Source organism: Bos indicus, chromosome 15, assembly GCF_029378745.1.
Source record: "Bos indicus isolate NIAB-ARS_2022 breed Sahiwal x Tharparkar chromosome 15, NIAB-ARS_B.indTharparkar_mat_pri_1.0, whole genome shotgun sequence".
In the NCBI taxonomy this organism is placed as follows: domain Eukaryota; kingdom Metazoa; phylum Chordata; class Mammalia; order Artiodactyla; family Bovidae; genus Bos; species Bos indicus.
The window spans coordinates 753,930-771,000 of NC_091774.1; the positions used below are offsets into that span (position 1 = coordinate 753,930).

Sequence of the window (17,071 nt, forward strand, 5' to 3'; positions counted from 1 at the left end):
TTGCTTTAAACTGATATGGTTGATTATTCAGAGGACTTATTGGCTATATGTATAAATGGTATAAGTTAAAAGCAGAGGCCAAAATTTTTGCTTGGTAGAATAAAGATGGGATTTAGGGTAACTATAAGTGACCCATGGGGCAGCCGTGGAAGCCTCACACTTCATCCTAATTTTCAAGTCAAAGAGTGCCAGTTGTGTCCTCACTCTATGTCTAGTTGGTGAATTGATAACAATTTCATGTACTTTAAAGCAGTTAACTAAAATTATATTTAGATATTTCTTGGGGTCCCATGATTTACAAAAGTACAATTCCCTATGTCTGTTTTCTCATGCATATTCCAATCAATTTAAAACAACATAGTTTCAACATCACAACTCTAAGACAAAACATGAAAATTATATTTATTTTCTCATGATATAATTAGTAATGTAAGCTGTAGAAATTTAGAAAATACTGAAAAACATGAGAAATAAAATATCAACCATAATCTCACATTCAGGAGGAAATGTCCTCAATGCATTAAATTGTTTTTCTTATAAATCTTCTATACATATGTTTTAACATAGATTAAAAAAAGTATATACAATTTTATAAGTTAAATTTTTGAATTTGAACCTTATTTTTAAAAGATGTATATAAAACTTATAATCTTTAAATGTTAATTCAATAAGTATATTCACTAAATTTTTACCTGTTTTTACATAATTTGTAAAAATAGACTTGTGATTTTTTGATCCATGGTATTTTATACATAAACTTTTAGGTTATCCTCCAAAATTGTTATATCTAATGGCCCAATTTTTCCATTATATTGATGTTCCATTGAAATATTTCAGACACTATGGCCAAGGAAATTGAATTTATTTCTTCTGGTTATTCTATGTCTTAGAAAAATAGCTCGATCAGAAGAAAAATAGAACCACTACACACCTATTAGAATGGCCAAAATCCAGAACACTGACAATACACAATACCAAATATTGACAAGGATGTGGAGCAACAGGAAATCTCATTCACTGCAGGTGGAAATTCAAGATGGCGGTCACTTTGCAGGCAGCTAGGACTTTTTCACCATGTGATTCAGTAAATGTGTTCATTGGCACTTCACCTACAAGAACTGAAAACTTCTGTCCACACAAAAACTTGCACATAATGTGTATAGCAGCTTTATTCATATTTTCCAAAACTTGGAAGCAACCAGGATGTCCTTCAATAGGTGAATAGATAAACTGTGATACATCCAGATGATGGAATATCCAGTGATAAAAAGAGATGAACTGTCAAGCCATGAAAAGACATTGAGGAAACTTACATGTATATTACTAAATAAAAGAAGCCAATCTGGAAAAAAAAAAGAAAAATAGCTCGAGATTAGAATTAAAAAAAAAAAAAAAAAAAACTAAGTCAACTAAAAGAAGTTTTAAGATACTACTCCTACAGAGTTTTGGGGAAAGTAAGACTCATGTGTGGCAATGGCACCCCATTCCAGTACTCCTGCCTGGAAAATCCCATGGATGGAGGAACCTGGAAGGCTGCAGTCCATGGGATCTCTGAGGGTCAGACACGACTGAGCGACTTCACTTTCACTTTTTCACTTCCATGCATTGGAGAAGGAAATGGCAACCCACTCCAGTGTTCTTGCCTGAAGAATCCCAGGGATGGGGGAGCACAGAGTTGGACATGACTGCAGTGACTTAGCAGTAGCAGTGACATTATTAGAGAACTGCTTAAAGGCAGAGTTTTGGTGTGTTTGACTGTTTTATGGTTCTTTTTTATTTTCTTTTTAAGGTAAAGCATTCTTTCCCTGAGTTTTTATTACCACACCACATAGATGAAGAATGAAAGGAATGTGACTGTATTCATTCTATTAGGTCTTACATAGAACCCCCAAATGCAAAAAATAGTGTTTGTCAGTTTTTTGGTCTTATACATGGTAACCCTCTCAGGCAACCTGCTCATTGTGGTTACCATAACTACCAGGCAGTCTCTGAACTCCCCCATGTACTTCTTTCTGACCCACCTTTCCTTGATAGGCACAATTTACTCTTCTTCTTCAGCTCCTAAGTTGATTGTGGACTCCCTTCGAGAGATCAAAACAATCTCCTTTAATGGGTGTATGGCTCAAGTCTATGCAGAACACATTTTTGGTGCTACTGAGATCATCCTGCTCACAGAGATGGCCTGTGACTGCTATGTGGCAGTCTGCAAACCTCTGCACTACACGGCCATCATGAGCCACAGGCTGTGCCTCCTCCTGCTGGGGGTGGCCTGGACTGGAGGATTTCTCCACGCAACCCTTCAGGTCCTCTTTACAGTCTGGCTGCCCTTCTGTGGCCCCAGTGTAATAGACCACTTCATGTGTGACTTGTACCCTTTGTTAAAGCTTGTCTGCATGGACACTCACATTCTTGATCTCTTTGTTGCTGCCAACAGTGGGTTCATCTGCCTGTTAAACTTCCTCCTCCTGTTGGTCTCCTATGTGGTCTTCTTGTGCTCCTTAAGGACTTACAGTTTGGAGGGGAGGCACAAAGCCCTTTCTACGTGTGTTTCTCACATCACAGTAGTTGCTTTGTCTTTGTGTCCTGCATATCTGTGTATCTTCTTCCAGTCACAACTCTGCCCATTGATAAAGCTGTTGCTGTCTTTTACACTATGGTGGCCCCTATGTTACATCCTTTAATCTATACCCTCAGAAATGCTGAGATAAAAAATGCTATGGAGAAACACTGGAAGAAAAAGTGACTTCAGATAGTACTTAAGTATAATCATTAAATATTACAGATAGAAATAACAGAGGTACTCTTGTCTAATCCTCTTGATCAATATACCAAATCTAACAATGGGTTGAATATACTTGCAGATAGACACTTAAGCACGGATCTAACGCTTGGGCTGGAATCCTGACTTACTCTCTCCCATCACACACTCTCCTTGTCACAACCTAATGCTTGTTAGTCATACATATTTGTCTATTAACAGGATATCTGGAATATCTTCAAAAACTAAAAAGTATGAATCTTGTTTTTGATGGATATTAAAGTTGTCTTATTATATAACATTGAGATGCTGGTTACTACCAATTATTAAAAAAATGTTTAATGGTATTCCTTTACTATGGACTCAGGCCTCAGTATAGATTATTTTGTAAATTTTCTTGTTCATTAAATCTTTGTTGTATAGTGTAAAAAATACTATCCATGAAACACCTATAAGATTAGCATTGTATTACATATTTTCCATATTGTATATTGTCACCTTGCTTATTTAACTTATGTGCAGAGTACATCATGTGAAAAGCCAGGCTGGATGAGTCATAAGCTGGAATCAAGATTGCCAGGAGAAATATCAACAACCTCAGATATGCAGATGACACCACTCTAATGGCCCAAAGTGAAGAGAAACTAAACAGCCTCTTGATGAGGGTGAAAGAGGAGAGTGAAAAAGGTGGCTTAAAATTTAACATTTCAAAAACTAAGATCATGGCATCCAGTCCCATCATTTCATGGTAAATGGAAGGGGAAAATGTAGAAGCAGTGACCAGTTTTCTTTTCTGGGCTCCAAAATCACTGTGGACGGTAACTGCAGCCATGAAATTAAAATATGCTTGCTTCTTGGAAGGAAAGCTATGGCAAACCTAGACAGCTTATTAAACAGTAGAGACATCACATTGCCCACAATGGTCTGTATAGTCAAAGCTATGGTTTTTCCAGTAGACATGTACGAATGTTAGAGTTGGGCCATAAAAAAAGGCTGAGTGCTGAAGAATTGATGATTTCAAATGATGGTGCTGGAGAAGACTCTTGAGAATTCCTTGGACAGCAAGGAGATAAAACTACTCAATCCTAAAGGAAATCAACCCTGAATATTTATTGGAAGGACTGATGCTGAAGCTGAAGTTCTAATACTTTGACCAGCTGATGTGAAGAGCTGACTTATTAAAAAAGACCCTGATTCTGGGAAAGATTGAGGGCAGGAGGAGAAGGGGATGACAGGATGAGATGGTTGGGTGGCATCACTGACTCAATAGGCATGAGTTTGAGCGAAGTCTGGGAGATAGTAAAGGACAGGGAGGCCTGGCTTGCTGCAGTCCTTAGGATCACAGAGTCGGACATGATTGAGCCACTGAACAATGACAACAGCAACTGATTATTAAAATGCTTAATGATTTTCCTCCTCTTTGGACTCTGACCTCAATATAGACATTTTTTTGTGAATGTTCTTGTTGATTAAATCTTGGTTGTACAAAAGAAATACTACTTATTGCATGCCTATTAGACTGGCATTGTATAACATATTTTCAGTATTTTATTAGGCAGGGTCTTATCAGGGAACTGAACAGAGTAATTTGAACCAAAAAAGTTCATATACAATTATTAATTGTATCAGCATATTAACTATAAAGGGGGTAACAAGCTCTCTTAAAAAAGCCATGGGACTGAGAAATGAGTATCCAAGCAAGGAGTTCATTTAGAATGTAGATTTCCTTCCCAGGCTGGGATTCCAATCTTTTTGAGAAAGTTTAGCTTTTGCCCATGGATGAATTAATGGCATGATTCGATCAAACTTGAAATTTGTAATAGAACTGAGATACATACTGAGATATGATTCTTTGTCCACATACCTTTTACTCATTAAACACAACTCTAGGGTGTCTTTTTCAGACAGTTCAGACAGAAATGAGGTAATGAAGCTGGAGATATTTATTAAAAAAAAGAAAAAAAACTTCACATACTTTCCCATTGAACATGATCAGATGGTCCCAGAGATGATCATTAGTTCATCAGCTGTAACAGTGATCTCTACTCACATTGCACTTCATTGCTTATACTACTTTAACTTTTTTCTCTTGAAGTTCTAGTTCTTATATCACAAGACAATTTTAATTCTCATTAAAACAGTTAAAAAGCTGTTATTTTATCAACTCTAATTCACTCTTCCTCTGCATCCATGTACCCATGTTCCTCAGACCAGTCTGCTGCCACCACAAACTCATTCCTGTATGTTTTTGTGCTTTGTTCTGTTGCTAGTCACTACTGTCAACAGTTGTGGTTATGCCAAACTACACTCACATTAACAATTTTTATGAACAGTTTTGATTTATGAAAATAATAATTAAAAACATTGGTATCTTTATGTTAAAATACCAACATATTATATAATAAGTATTTCATATAATTTGTCTTCCAATCTTTAAAGTAAAAACTTTTTCATATGTGAATAAATCTGTATAACACTTTGTTTTATTATTTTAAAATTAAACTTGGCACTTGCATTTCTGCAAATTCTCATAGTTCTTTTTAAAAATTAATTTTAATCAGAGTATAGTTGCTTTGCAATGTTTCTTAGTTTCTAGCTGAACAGCAAAATGAATCAGTCATACATGTACATATATCCCCTCCTTTTTGGATTTTCTTTCCATTTAGAGTTCTCTGTGCTATAGGGTAGGTTTTTATTATTTATCTGTTTTATACATAGTAGAGTATATATGTAAGTCCTAATCTCCCAATTCATTCTGCTTCCTCTCCCCCAAGCCTTGGTAACTGTAAGTCCATAAGTTTGTTCTCTATGTCTGTGACTCTACTTATGCTTTGCAAATAAGTCCATCTGTACCATTTTATAGATCCATATTATTATACAATATTTGTTTTTCTCTTTCTGACTTACTTCAGTAAGTATGAAAGTCTCTAGTTCTGTTTGCTGTGAAGTCACTTCAGTTGTTTCCAACTCTGTGTGACCCCATAGACGGCAGCCCACCAGGCTCCCCCGTCCCTGGGATTCTCCAGGCAAGAACACTGGAGTAGGTTGCCATTGCCTTCTCCAATGCAAGAAAGTGAAAAGTGAAAGTGAAGTCTCTCAGTCATGTCCGACTCTTAGCGACCTCATGGACTGCAGCCTACCAGGCTCCTCCATCCATGGGATTTTCCAGGCAAGAGTACTGGAGTGGGGTGCCATTGCCTTCTCCTCTAGTTCTGTCTATATCTCTGTAAATAGCATTATTTCATTTTTTACAGCTGAGTAATATTTCATTACATATATGTACTACATATTCTTTATCCATTCCTTTGTTGATGGACATTTAGTTTGATTTTATGTCCTGGCTATTGTAAATAGTGCTATAATGAACATTGGGGTGCATGGATCTCCTCAAATTCTCTGGATATATGCCTAGGAGTGGAATCATTGAATCATATGGCAATTCTATTTTTAATTATTTAAGAAATCTCCATACTATTCTCCATAGTGACTGTACAAATTTATATTCCCTACAAATTTCATGGTTACCCTGTGCTTCCACTATCAAACCCAGGTCCTTTGCATTGCCTGTAGATTCTTTATCATCTGAGCCACCACGGAAGCCCAGGAATACTGGAAGGGTATCCTATTCCTTCTCCAGGGGAACTTCCTGACCCAGGAATCTAACCAGAGTCTTCTATATTGCAGTAGATTCTTTATCAACTGAGCTACCAGGGAAGCCTGTAATTGACAACACCATGTTGTAATTTTTTACTTCCTCTTGGGAGTCATTCAGTGGATCCTAAACTTTGTAAAGGCAGAATCTGGTTCTCTCTCTCTCTCTTTATTTTTTTCACCATTGCAATCCCAGCAATGATAAACATGATTGATACATTCTTTGTGCTCAAAATGTTTATTAATGAATTAAAACACAAAGAATAAAAGGAGTGCATTTATCCTGAAATCGGTTTCTATGTAGCCAGAGCCATGTATTTTTAAAAACAGCTGTTAATAATGAAATGTTAATTGAAAGTAAACAGGTTAACAAAAGAATATTACTTAAAGAGCTCTCATTAATAAGATAAAAAGTCTTACTAAGAGCAAACTATTCACTCATATGCTGATAATTATAGTTTCAATTTATTTCTTATCCTTAGTTTAAACAGGAATAAAAACAAATTGTACTTCCCCCTGAGGTTAGGCCAGAATGTTCCTTAAACTTGAATCACTTAAAGTAGAAAGGAATTCCCTAGTCTCTAGTACTATCTTTGGACTTCACTTTAGTAAATTTGATTATATACACACACACACACACACACACACACACACATATATCCCAACACATTAAATATTTATTATGCATATAATACTGTGCTATCTTTTAGAAAATATTCAGTTCAGTTCAGTTGCTCAGTCGTATCTGACTCTTTGCGACCCCATGAATCACAGCACGCCAGGCCTCCCTGTCCATCACCAACTCCCGAAGTTCACCCAGACTCACGTCCATCGAGTCCGTGATGCCATCCAGCCATCTCATCCTCTGTCGTCCCCTTCTCCTCCTGCCCCCAATCCCTCCCAGCATTAGAGTCTTTTCCAATGAGTCAACTCTTCACATGAGGTGGCCAAAGTACTGGAGTTTCAGCTTTAGCATCATTCCTTCCAAAGAAATCCCAGGGCTGATCTCCTTCAGAATGGACTGTTTGGATCTCCTTGCAAATATTAGTTCAGTTCAGTTGCTCAGTCATGTCTGACTCTCTGTGACCCCATGGACTATGGCACCCCAGGCTTCCCTGTCCATCACCAACACCTGAAGCTTGCTCAAACTCATGTCCATAAAGTCAGTGATGCCATCCAACCATCTCATCCTCTGTCTTTCCCTTCTCCTCCTGCCTTCAACTTTTCCTAGCATAAGGGTATTTTCCAATGAGTCAGTTCTTCACAGCAGGTGGTCAGAGTATTGGAGCTTCAGCTTCAGCATTTTCTTTTAAAAAAATTATTATTATTATATTTACTTTACAATATTGTATTGGATTTGCCATACATCAACATGAATGTGCCATGGGTGTACATGTGTTCCCCATCTTGAACCCCTATTCCACCTCCCACCCCATCCCATCCCTCTGGTTCATCTCAGTGCTCCAGCCCTGAGCATCCTGTATGATGCATCAAAACTGGACTGGTGATCCATTTCACATATGATAATTGACATGTGTCAATGCCATTCTCCCAAATCACCCTACCCTTGCCCTCTCCCACAGTGTCCAAAAGACTGTTCTATACATCTGTGTCTCTTTTGCTGTGTCACATACAGGGTTATCATTACCATCTTTCTAAATTCCATATATATGTGTTAGTATACTGTATTGGTGTTTTTCTTTCTGGCTGACTTCACTCTGTATAATAGGCTCCAGTTTCATCCACCTCATTAGAACTGATTCAAATGTATTCTTTTTAATGGCTGAGTAATACTCCATTGTGTATATGTACCACAGCTTTCTTATCCATTCATCTGCTGATGGACATCTAGGTTGCTTCCATGTCCTGGCTATTGTAAACAGTGCTGTGATGAACATTGGAGTACACATGTCTCTTTCAGTTCTGGTCTCCTCGGTATGTATGCCCAGCAGTGGGATTGCTGGGTCGTATGGCAGTTCTATTTCCAGTTTTCTAAGGAATCTCCACACTGTTCTCCATAGTGGCTATATGAGTTTACATTCCCATCAACAATGTAAGAGGGTTCCCTTTTCTCCACACCCTCTCCAGAATTTATTGCTTATAGACTTTTGGATAGCAGCCATTCTGACTGGCATGAAATGGTACCTCATTGTGGTTTTGATTCGCATTTCTCTGATAATGACTGATATTGAGCATCTTTTCATGTTTGTTAGCCATTTGTATGTCTTCTTTGGAGAAATGTCTGTTTAGTTCCTTGGACCACTTTTTGATTGGGTTATTTATTTTTCTGGAATGAGTCTTTACCAACACCACAGTTCAAAGGCATCAATACTTGTCACTCAGCTTTCTTTATGGTCCAACTCTCACATCCAAACATGACCACTGGAAAAACCATAGCTTTGACTAAATGGACTTTGCTGGCAAAGTAATGTCTCTGCTTTCTAATATGCTGTCTAGGTTGGTCATAGCTTTTCCTCCAAGGAGTCAGAGTCTTTTAATTTCATGGCTGAAGTCATCATCAGCAGTTATTTTGGAGTCCAATAAAATAAACTCTGTCACTGTTTCTTCTTTTTCCCCTTCTATTTGCCATGAAGTGATGGGAGTGAATGCCATGATCTTCATTTTTTTTAATGTTGAGTTTTAAGCCAGCTTTTTTTACTCTTCTCTTTCACCTTCATCAAGAGGCTCTTTAGTTCCTCTTCATTTTCTGCCTTAAGGGTAGTGTCCTCTATGTATCTGAGGTTAATGATATTTCTTCTGGCAACCTTGATTCCAGCTTGTGCTTCATCCAGTCCGGCATTTCACATGATGTAATCTGCATATAAGTTAAATAACCAAAGTGACAATATACAGCCTTGACATACTCCATTCCCAATTTGGAATCAGTCTGTTGTTCCATGTCCAGTTCTAACTGTTGCTTCTTGACCTGCATACAGATTTCTCAAGAAGTAGGTAAGGAGGTCTGGTGTTCCCATCTCTTGAAGAATTTTCCATAGCTTGTTCTGATACACAAAGTCAAAGACTTTAGCATAGTCAATGAAACAAAAGTAGATATTGTTCTGGAATACTCTCGTTTTTTCAATGATCCAACCAATGTTGGCAAATTGATCTCTGGTTCCTCTGCCTTTTCTTAATCCAGCTTGAATATCTGTCATGGTTCACATACTGTTGAAGCCTAAGTTGGAGAATTTTCCTTATGACTTTGCTAGCATGTGAGGTGAGTGCAATTGGACAGTAGTTTGAGCATTCTTTGGCATTGCCTTTCTTTGGGATTGGAATGAAAACTGACCTTTCCAGTCCTGTGCCCACTGCTGAGTTTTCCAAATTCGCTGGCATATTGAGTGTATCACTTTCACAGCATCATCTTTTAGGAATTGAAATAGCTCAGCTTGAATTCCATCACCTCCACTGGCTTTGTTCATAGTGATGTTTCCTAAGGCCCACTTGACTTTGGACTCCAGGATGTCTGGCTCTAGGTGAGTGATCGCACCATAATGGTTATACAGGTCATTAAGATCTTTTTTTTTTTTTTTTATAGTTCTCTGTATTCTTGCCACCTCTTTTTGATATCTTCTGCTTCTGTTAGGTCCATACATTTTCAGTCCTTTACTGTGTCTGTCTTTGCATGAAATGTTTCCTTGGTACCTCTGATTTTCTTGAAGAGATCTCTAGTCTTTCCTATTCTACTGTTTTCCTGTATTTCTTTGCACTGATCACTTAGGAAGGCTTTGCTATCTCTCATTGGTATTCCTTGGAACTTTATTTTCATATGGATTTATTTTTCCTCTTCTCCTTTGCCTTTAGCTCTCTTCTTTTTTCAGCTATTTGTAAGGCCTCCTCAGACAACAATTTTGCCTTTTTTGCATTTCTTCTTCTTGGGGTGAGACTTTATAAGTGAGAGGCTAAAACTAGAGTATCAACTTCCCTCTGTTCCATTATCACTCATGGAACATTGCACAGTCAAGAGTCAAGTGGATTAACACAGATGTGGAAGTCAACTCATTGTTGAGGGAGCCCTGAACAAAGGTTCCTATAGTCTTATGAACCTGGAACAGGGAAAAGGATGAAGGAGTGGAAAGGGGAAAGGATTAGCAGAAGTGGGTGTAAGATGTAAACCCTATCTTGCTGTGCTGTGCTTAGTCACTCAGTCCCTTCCAACTCTTTTTCACCCCATGGACTATAGCCCACCAGGCTCCTCTGTCCATGGGGATTCTCGAGGCAAGAATACTGGAGTAGATTGCCATGCCCTCCTCCAGGGGATCTTCCCAACCCAAGGTTCAAATTCAGGTCTCCCATATTGGAAACAGATTCTTTACCATCTGAGCCACCAGGGCCTAGTGGCTCAGATGGTAAATCCTGTCTTATCAACAATTATATAAAATATAAATGGTTTAGCACTCCAGTTAATAGGCAGAAACTGGAAGAATGGACAGAAACCATGATTCATATATATTTTATCTAGAATATTCATAATTTATATTCAAAGACACAGATAAGTGGAAAGTGAAAATGTCAAGAAATATATATTTTGGAAATAGTAACAAAAGAAGTAGTGAAAGAACAGATAAAGCCAATATAGAAGAAAATAAACTTCAGGCCACAAATTATTGCTAGAGACCAAGAAAGACATTTTATAATGGTTAAATAGTCAGTTCCTTGAAATATAATAATCATGAACCTGTATGTATCTCAACCTCCACTGGTGATCTCAGTCAGTGAGTAAATGTTCTTAGGGATATATTCCACCCAGGAGAAACCCCATGGTTCCATCATTTAGAGTCCTTCATGCCTCAGTTCACGAAACCCAAGGGCTTGTGTGAATAGTTTTTTATCACATAATGTTCCAGACCAAGAATGCAGGCTGTTAATGTGCAGGGAAAGGATCAGTCAGGTGAAAATGCTTTGTTCATGGATGAATTCTCCCAAATATCTACTTCTAGGCAAAATCTTAAAAAAAAAAAACAGAGATAATTAATTCCTAGGAGCATTATGTCTTAGATAGAAAAGTTGGTTCTTTGTCATTTTTAGTATCCTCTCTAAACACTAAGATTCATGGAATAGATATTTTCTCATTTTAGGAGAATAAGAAAAGCTTATTAGGTAATATATTTGTGGCTCTTATTCTATAGCGATAGACTAGGTACTGAAGATCAGAAGATTCATTTTAGCACCTAGGTCATTGGGTTTCAAATTCAACATAGGGTTTTCTTTTGACTTGATTTTCAAAGGCATTGGAGCATGCTGAATCCATTTAAATAAATTTGTTGCATCTTGACATCTTTGCTTCCTGTAGAATTGTCCACCAGTGGGGACTTGAGACATATACATGATTTGACATTGCAAGTAATGTTTATTTCTTATTTCTAAATACTTTGGGCATTCTCCTTAACTACAGGGGAAACCACAGTAAGTGAACTAGAATTTCTCTCTCTCTCGTTTTTTTTTTATCAAGTTTTTATTGTTCCGTTTTATTTCAAGGGATTTTTACAATTAAAATCATTAAAAATTTACTTTCTGATATTTTATGGGGATTAATTTTAGATGCCCTGGGCTCTTTTGCAGAAATATTTGTCCTCCTCCCTGTATACGGATTTATCAATAATTTTTCCAGAATACGATTACAATTTAAACGGCAACCCACTCCAGTGTTCTTGCCTGGAGAATCCCAGGGGCGGGGGAGCCTGGTGGGCTGCCGTCTATGGGGTCACACAGAGTCGGACGCGACTGAAGTGACTTAACAGTAGCAAAGACAATTTTAAGTCTGCATGGGACTGAGGGGAAGGTCAACAATTAGATTCTGTTTTTTTGAAGGAATTTGTCAGCTCATATTGAATTACAAATTGAGAATGTATTAGTTTATAGCATTTACAAAGGAAAACGTACCCTTTGCTGTGGTTGGGAATATACATTAAGCCCCAAGCTCTGGGGCACTTTTTACTCTGATTATTTTCAAACTTTCTTAGATCTTCTAACCAGGCAAGATCTTATTTCTGCTGAAGTGGATGTGGTCCCTGCAGTGTGACTGAACTTCTGCATCCCTGACCTAAGACTTAGACCTTTCTCTTAGAGAGTCAGGACACATGTTGCTGAAAATAAGAGATGAAAGTTAATTGTCTTCATCAGTTTAAGGTGATTTCCACCCCTGCCTCCTTGTACACACTGAACTTAAGTCATCTTATGAGAGGTAAGTTGTGGTGGGAAAAAAAAAAAAAATCACTGCATTGGGCATTAAAAGACTTGGATTCTTATTTACCACTAATCAGCCATGTTTCCTCTCTAGGCCTCAGCTTCCTTATCTTTAAAGAGCATATAAATTGAAAAATGCAAGGTCCTGGTAGAATTTTCTTTTAAACTTTTTATTTTGTATTGGGGTATAGCCAATTAACAATGTTGTGATAGTTTCAGGTGGCTCAGCCACACATATACACGTGTCCATTCTCCCCCAACTTCCCTCCCCTCCTGGGTGCCATGTAACATTGAGCAGAGTTCCATGGCTATACAGTTCCATGTATTGATCCACCAGCAGTGTGTACATGTCCATCTCAAACTCTCTAACTAACCCTTGGTACTGGAGGAATTTTAGGGCACAAAAATTCTGAACTTGTTAAATAGATCCTGAACTCATTAACATCTGACTGTACATCACACAGTTTAGCCAAATAACTGCCATGGATTACATATGGTCATAGGTGGAGGCTTTGTCCAAAATCTGACATTGCTGATTCTAAGAAGTAAACTAGATCTACACTGGAAAGCTAAATTCCAAAGAGCTAGAGCCAGACATCCTGATTTTTAATACAGACTGTTCTATTTTATTTTTGTATCATGGCTCGGGCAAGTTATTTACCTTCTAACCACATTTCCTTATTTTTAAAGTAGGTAATAGTCTATCAACCTCATAGGATTGTTATGAAGGTACTGTAAATGGAATAGTGAATGTAAAGCTGTTAGTATAGTGTGAACACAGCAAAAACCCAAAAACATTTAATGATTATTATAAGAATAATATGGTGAAAATTAATCTCTGCATTCTATTAAGAATGAGAAAAAGCAGATTTATAGTAAAAGTTTCTATTTAATACTGTGTGAGTATATGGAATTTAAATAAGTAATAAAGGTTTCTCTGCTTGGAAGGAAGTTTGTCTGTTTAAGTTCTTGCCTATCAACTGCAGTATGAATGCCCTTATGAGAGATAAGAATTACTCTGTGAGATTAACACTCTATTTCTCATTTCTCCAAAAATATGTATTATAGAGGATTTGAATGTTAATAGGCAAAGCTAAGTCTAGTACAGAGGAAGAAAATGATCATGTGATTGAGTCTGTCTGTTAATACAGGATATCAAAGACACTGATAAGATAGAACTATTTTTAACTTATGTCCTGATTACTTCAAGGTTTGCAAGAAGCTGAAACAATTAGTAAAATAATAAAAATGAATACTGGATGCTTGGGGCTAGTGCACTGGGATGACCCAGAGGGATGGTATGAGGAGGGAGGAGGGAGGAGGGTTCAGGATGAGGAACACATGTATACCTGTGGCGGATTCATTTTGATATTTGGCAAAACTAATACAATTATGTAAAGTTTAAAAATAAAATAAAATTAAAAAAAGAAAAAAAATGAATGAGTCACGTTTGAGATTTTCTATGCAATTTTGATCATAAAATCCAGCCTTGGGTACAGGTCTTCAGGAAATTATAGGTTCTTGGTTCTCCCAAAGGCCACCTTCTTTAGAGAAGAATTGGCAATTAGATGTACATTCCACTTGTTCCTCAGGTGTTCCCTTCCCTGAAAGGATTCTTTGATGCCCTGGGCTATCCATAAAGGAAACCACTACTCTGGGGCTTGGAACTCTAAAGCTAGCTTCTCAATGAAGAGTTTATGGGATCATCTGTAAGAGGTTTCCTTTCCACATACCTCATTATTCAACTTGACGATGTATAACAGGGATAACTCATTTTACTCTTCACTGCTTTTTTGCTTTAAGAATATATAAAGCAAATGAAGCAACTGAAAAACAACTAATCTCAAAAATATACAAGCAACTCCTACAGCTCAACTCCAGAAAAATAAATGACCCAATCAAAAAATGGGCCAAAGAACTAAATAGACATTTCTCCAAAGAAGACATACAGATGGCTAACAAACACATGAAAAGATGCTCAACATCACTCATTATCAGAGAAATGCAAATCAAAACCACTATGAGGACCATTTCACACCAGTCAGAATGGCTGCAATCCATAAGTCTACAAGCAATAAATGCTGGAGAGGGTGTGGAGAGAAGGGAACTCTCTTGCACTGTTGGTGGGAATGCAAAGTAGTACAGCCACTATGGAGAACAGTGTGGAGATTCCTTTAAAAACTGGAAACAGAACTGCCTTATGATCCAGCAATCCCACTGCTGGGCATACACACTGAGGAAACCAGAATTTAAAGAGACACGTGTACCCCAATGTTCATTGCAGCACTGTTTATAATAGCCAGGACATGGAAGCAACCTAGATGCCCATCAGCAGATGAATGGATAAGAAAGCTGTGGTACATATACATAATGGAGTATTACTCAGCCATTAAAAAGAATACATTTGAATCAGTTCTAATGAGGTGGATGAAACTGGAACCTATTATACAGAGTGAAGTAAGCCAGAAAGAAAAACACCAATACAGTATACTAACGCATATATATGGAATTTAGAAAGATGGTAACAATAACCCTGTGAACGAGACAGCAAAAGAGACACCGATGTATAGATCAGTCTTATGGACTCTGTGGAAGAGGGAGAGGGTGGGGAGATTTGGGAAAATAGCATTGAAACATGTATAATATCATGTATGAAACGAGTCGCCAGTCCAGGTTTGATGCACGGTACTGGATGCTTGGGGCTGGTGCACTGGGACGACCCAGAGGGAAGGGAGGGGAGGGAGGAGGGTGGAGGGTTCAGGATGGGGAACGCGGGTATACCTGTGGTGGATTCATTTTGATATTTGGCAAAACTAATACAATATTTAAAGTTTAAAAATAAAATAAAACTAAAAAAAAAAAGAATATATAAAGAGAATAATGGAGTCTGAGATACAGGAAAAAGTGAACATTAATAATGTCATTATTAATGTCATATAAAACTTAGTTTTATATGCTTCCTTAAAGTTTAATTTAATAATATGCATATTCCCCATCAAGTGAAATGAGGAATGAAAATGAAAATTGAAAAAGATTTTGTATTAAACTAATCGGTTTGTGATGCCGGGAGCCGGCATATTGCATATTGAGTGCATAGTGCATATTGCATATTGAGTGCAGCACTTTCCATAGCATCATCTTTCAGGATCTGGAATAGCTCAACTGGAATTCTATCACTGCTGGGAGCCAGTGAGGAACTCCGCCCATGACAAAGGTCATGAGGAAGGAGGCTTGGCATACGCAAAGGCGGGATTGAGCCTCAGGAGTCCCCCATCTACCCCCAAAACCAGAGTCTGCCTACTTTCTGCTTTGTGCTTTCACCTACACCTCTGACTTTACGGGGGGCTGTCCCCCACTACCTCTCTCTGAAAAAAGAGTTAGCTTACAGCGCCAGTTAATAATTCCTGGGTGTGACAGTGTTTAACCTACAAACTCCTTTGGAAATCCTCTAGCCTGCCTGAATAGGTTTTTCCGGCCACATGTGATTGTTCAGAGCCTCCCAACTGTGAGAGGCATGAGATGTTCTAAACTGTCTAAACACAGATTCTTTTGAGTAGTTAAAAGATTGATTAGAAATCTTATTGGTGAAGGGATTTTCACTTGTTGGGCCAATGTTTGCTGCTAAGTTTCCATATCCCTTACCTGCTGTGTCCCTGGCAGTGTATTGATTAATATAATTGGTGTAAGTAGTAGCTTTAATGTTTGTAACCTGGGACGCTTGAGTTAATTCTTTTCTTGATTGAGCCCACCTCACCTTTGCCCTATAGGAATGCAACTCTATCCAATGCTTTTTGGAGGCTGGCACCTGACTTTAGAATAATCGCCTGACTTTGGAATAATCACCTTTAGAGAAAAATAAGTTTCTTAAAATGTTAACAGGCCTCCTGGCCAGAAGATGATGTAAATCACCTGAACTTTTGCATATGATAAGTTTGAAAGCCTGGTTTCGATTAGAATCAGGAACTGCTGTCCTTGCATGACTCCACCCCTTCCCCCATTATCCTCTATGCACAACTTAAGGTATAAACTACTTTGAAAAATAAAGTACACTCCTTTTTTGTTCACCGAAATTTGGTCTCCCCATGTCGTTCTTTCTTTCACCTTCTGGCTGAATTTTTCCTCTGAGGTGGGGAAGCTCGTCAAGCCTACTAATTTTGCCTGGGCTTCTAAGATCCAACTGGGGAGGCCTTATTGTCTCCTCTCCTTCGGGAGAACGGGAGGACACCTGCGGCCTTCGTAGGTGACGTTAATTCCCTGCTTTGGAATTTTATTCAGCCTCTTTTCTTCATTGAATTTTCCTACTGAGCTATCCTTATTTCAGCCGCTTTTCTCCACTAAATTTCCTCACTGAGCTATCCTCATTCTATTACTCTTTATATCCTTAATTAACGTTTAATTAAGCAATTGTTTCCTGATCTTCACCTACACCGTCTCTCCTTTGAATACCCTGGATCAGCCGGGGCTGGTCCCCGGCAG

The 17,071-nt window shown here is 38.0% G+C and overlaps 1 pseudogene; it reads left to right on the top strand.

Annotated features, from left to right (window-relative positions):
• Positions 1-1,832: 1,832 nt before the first annotated feature.
• Positions 1,833-2,743, top strand: LOC139176132 (olfactory receptor 4C12-like; annotated as a pseudogene).
• The last annotated feature ends 14,328 nt before the right edge of the window (positions 2,744-17,071 follow it).